Source organism: Schistocerca americana, chromosome 1, assembly GCF_021461395.2.
Source record: "Schistocerca americana isolate TAMUIC-IGC-003095 chromosome 1, iqSchAmer2.1, whole genome shotgun sequence".
Taxonomy (NCBI): domain Eukaryota; kingdom Metazoa; phylum Arthropoda; class Insecta; order Orthoptera; family Acrididae; genus Schistocerca; species Schistocerca americana.
Window position 1 is genome coordinate 1093227254 of NC_060119.1, and position 5016 is coordinate 1093232269.

At 41.3% G+C, this 5016-nt stretch overlaps 1 non-coding gene across 1 annotated transcript; it reads left to right on the forward strand.

Moving 5' to 3' along the window:
* The first annotated feature begins 353 nt into the window (after positions 1–353).
* Positions 354–427, forward strand: Trnat-ugu. The gene has a single exon. It is a non-coding gene; the product is annotated as a tRNA-Thr (tRNA).
* Positions 428–5016: the final 4589 nt, after the last annotated feature.

Sequence of the window (5016 nt, forward strand, 5' to 3'; positions counted from 1 at the left end):
ATGTTTATGGTATACCTCGACGGTGACAGCTGAAAATGCGTGCCCCAACCGGGACTCGAACCCAGGATCTCCTGCTTACATGCCAGACGCTCTAGCCATCTGAGCCACCGAGAACACAGATGAATAGCGCGACTGCAGGGACTTATCCCTTGCACGCTTCCAGTTAGACTCACATTCCAAACAGTCCACAATTCTACATTCTTACGGGAATCGCCAAAACGTGCGCGAGTAATGAGTGAGTGGGCAAACGTCTATAAGGTACAATACATATGTAGAATTGTGGACAGTTGGGAATGTGAGTCTCACGGGAAGCGCGCAAGGGATAAGTCCCCGCAGTGGCGCTATTCATCTTGTCCTCGGTGGCTCAGATGGATAGAGCGTCTGCCATGTAAGCAGAAGATCCCGGGTTCGAGTCCCGGTCGGGGCACACATTTTCAGCTGTCCACATCGAGGTATATCAACAACACCTGTCGGCAGCTGAAGTTTTCAGTTAGTCATCATTTACTCAAATTAATCTTTAAGTATATCAAATATTAATTATTTCTCATGTTGTTCACTGGATGTTACGGAATCTGAAATTGTGATCTTGTGGCAGAATGGGGTACACGTTGTTAATGGCTTTCGAAAAGCTAGAATTTTGTCTACTGACAAGAATTTTTCTGGAAGTGAAAATTTCCTACCATCTTGAACCACTCACGTTGAGTTACAACCATTAAAGAAAACATTAGTCAAAAAAACAAAATAGAGCCTAAACAGCTATTTTGAACTCTTCTCATTGTAAGACCGAGGTAACTAATGCAGAGGAAGGAAAACTAAAGAAGAAAACATAGCACCATGGTACTAAATCGCGTCTTGAATTAGTCCAGAAGTCCTGAAAGAGTCTGATGTAAGCAAAAAACGTAAAGCTACTTCGAACTGAAATCAACTAAGAAGAATTCTCCCAATTCCAAATCATACTACAAACTAAAGTAGTCGAGATTCTCCAATGATTGTGGTAAATTATAAGATGCCGCTGAATGTCTTCACTACTTTCGACTACTCTGAAGAAGGTTGACTCAGATGTAGCATACTCCTCAAGTGGGCTTACAATTCATCTGTGGGGGTCGAAAGTTAAGACGAGGTTGTCCTTGTATGCACATGATGCGAAACATGAATGTTTATAGTTTATATACCATTTGTAACTAATTTTTGTTCGTGAAATATATATAAACTGTTAGGATTTTATGATTAATTTTTGTCTATTCTATACTATTCCCCATTTTGCCTCGCGAATGGGGAAAAATGGAAAAAATTACCATTTCTCAAAGTTTTCAGTATATGGGAAGCTACGTAGATGTTGATATGGTGTAATATTTTGTAAGCTAATATTGTAATAAAGAGGTCTGAACCAATTTAACAGCTTATTATAAGTTTATTGTATCTCAAAATGACTTTTGAACATTTAGTACCCCATTCTGCCACAGGTTCCCCTACTTCTACGCTGTAGCATGTAGCACCATCATTCGTGATAATGTCAGTCGTGAAGTGACGTGGTATGGCCTCTTGAGAGTCTGTTAGCTATACTAATCCGTACCGTTCAACCGGAATCTCATCTGGATTCGGCGCCAGAGGGTGTGAAATGAAAGTATGGTATTATTGGCCGGGAGACCTCATCTCAGGCCGCATAGTGTAACTCTTTCCACCTAGCGCTACTTCGGCGACCTGATGAATTTTTGATGATTCCAACATAAAACCAGTTCCTGAGTGAAGAAAATTCCAGACACAACCAGGAATCGAACTCGGTACCCCAGGTCTAGAGACAGCAACGCTAAAAACTTAACCACGAGGTGAGAACAGATGGGCAGCTGTGAATGCGATTACTGTGGAAACAGTAGTAAACAAGGAGGAATGTCATATGTGGAGGTACCTGAGTGTCAAAGCCATAATTGCATGTAGTGTGAAAGAGAAATTGCAATGACCAAAGACAGGGCCAGTGGAAAAAGCTCTTAATAAATTACATGTGAAACGAAGACTTTATTTATTAAACGAATGGTTGTACGGTGGGCGTTTGAATGGCTACCAAAAATGTGTAGCAGTCTTATTTATTCAAGTGGTGCGAGGGGCAGTGCTGGTCATACTTCTGTGTTAGTGTGTAAGAACTGAATGAGATCTCATTCAGTATTGAAATGCTGTTGGTGTTGGATCACATTGATGTGATCAAAAACATCACTTGTGGAGCCATTGAAAGCCATTTCTGTACATAAACATCTAAATGATCCATATGAAAGTATTACGTTGTAATCAAAGTATGAAATGAGTGAGCCATAGTAAATATGAAACTCAGACTCCACTGCGTTGAACATTCTAGGAAATAAAGCCACCTGTTGTTTACAACTTTCTCTACACAATAGTACAGCCAGAGGGAAAAGTGAAAATTAAGTATACCCACAAATATGTCCAGTTATCTCAGTTGTTGTGCATGAAGTGAAGGTTCCTTGTATGGCAACAGGCATACTAAATTTCTGTAGAATGACTATGACATATCCATAGCAACATCTTGTATCTGCACATTAAGCGAAAGCAACAGGATTCATCCCCATGTCAACTACTGAAAAGCGCCCTGACTATAGAGTCGCAGCTCCAGCTTTCCATTTTATAAGTTTTAATAGTTAAGAGAACGGTGTTCTCCAAAGACTGATCTAATAAAGCCATCCATTGATGAATTGAGTGAGCTGGTAGATACTAGCATTATAGCTGTGTGACACCGAGGCAGTCTGAATTGTTACCAGATTTCTGATAATGTCACCGATGATGTTGCCATGCAGCCTTGCCAGATGTCTCCTATTTCTCCCACCCTTCTGACACCATAGGGCAATTTCACAACGTGTAAATGATGGAAAATTCAAAATTAGGCAGCTGGTTCAATATAGCCAATTTTAATATGTGTAAAATAGCAGAAAATACAAAAATCCACGATGGCAGACCTTCCAGAATTGTCCAAGATGGTAATCCTTGAAGGTGACCTGGACGTATGAGCAGAGCCAGTACCACGTGAGAATCTAGAATAGCACGAAGATGGTCGACCTAGGCATAAGAGGACAGCTAGTATGGTACACAGGTCACTTGTTCTAATTTTAGAACGGCAGGACATTAACAAAAATAATGCTTCTCCTCACTTCTACGACGTTATTCTTAAGTTGTACTAATAGCATGCCTGTTCTTTGTCTGAAACATTGCAGCCTGCATGTTTAAACAATTTCCACCAATCATCAGATGTCACAGCCTCAATGATTGACACCCTAAGTTTTGAAATCAAGAAACCTTTCCTCCTTAGTTTGAGGTGATGAGAAACTCAAAAATTCGCTTATTCTAAATTTAAAGTGATGTGAACCCGTCTGGTTGTGACAACTACATTACTCGTCTGTGCATTATCAATACACAATATTTATTAGTCTCACAGTGGAATCACACATATAAATCTAACTACAACAAAACAAAAAGGTTCAAATGGCTCTAAGCACTATGGGACTTAACATCTGAGGTCATCAGTCCCCTACACTTAGAAGTACTTAAATCTAATTAACCTAAGGACATCACACACATCCATGCCCGAGGCAGGATTCGAGCCTGCGATTGTAGGAGCAGCGCGGTTCCGGACTGAAGCGCCTAGAACGGCAATCTAACTACATTAGGCATGTTTTAATGTTCCAAAAACTAGCAAATTTGCTGAATTTCCCCAGGTTCAAATACATGGGTTTTTCATTTACATCTCCTGACATGTTATGAGGATAAACGTGATGTAACGATAAACATGACAAATTCCACAAAAACCCCATGCTGCGCAACCAGGTCACGCAGCACTGGGGAGCAGTTTTTATGGAATTTATGTCCTTTTATCCTTTTGACACAGAACCATCAGCTCCATGGAAATATTTGGGCGAGTATGACATTCATTTTTTACACCATATGATTAAAGTTGGAATGTTTCAATACCGGTCGTGAGCACAATGAAAGATTGTGGGCTAATCAGCAATTGTGCAGTTTCTTCTTTTTACGAAATGACCTTACGCAATTGCAATTACCCAGTGAGGAGAATTATTTCTGTTATAATCAAACAATTGAACCTCCAGGTAGGAATATCAACAATGTAGGAAAGGACAGATTGCTACTTACTGTAAAGAAGACATGCCAAGTTGCAGACAGGCACAACATAAAGACACTATAGCCTTTGGCCACAACATTCATCAGTTAAAGACATACACATACATACACACACACACATACACACATACACACACACATACATACACACACACACACACACACACACACACACACACACACACACACACACACAGAAGCAAGTACACCACACACACACACACACACACACACACACACACACACACACACACACACAAGCAAGTAAAGTACACCCCCCCCCCCACACACACACACGACCACCAGCTCCAGCATCTCAGGTCAGAATGCAGCATCACATGAGATGCAAGAAGCAATCCGAAGGGGATGGGGAAGGAGAAGGGATGGTAGTGTACAGATGTTGAGAGAGATGAACGCTGTCTGGTGGGGTGTGCAGGGACTAGACTTCCAATAGACAGTGTGCAGGGTCTAGACTGCCAACAGACACAGCATCAGGAGGTGGTGAGGCGTGGATGTGGGGAAAACAAAGAGCAAAAAATGAGAAGAGTGGAGAAACTCAGACAGATATGTTGGCAGAGTACTGCAAATAAACAAGGTGGGAGTTCAGTGTGGGGAGAAGATAATACGACAGAGGAGGAGGAAAATGTGGGGTGGAGGATGTGGGGACAGTATGTTATTGTAGATTGAGGCCAGGATAATTCTGGGATGAGAGAATGTGTTATCTGTACAACACATTATCTGCTTTCTGTAATTATCCTGGCCTCAATCTAAGGTAACACACTAGCCCTACATACTACAGCCAACAGTTTCCTCTGCCATATCTCCTCCCCATTCTCATCTCCTAACCTGTTTATTTGCAGCCCTCCGCCAACACAT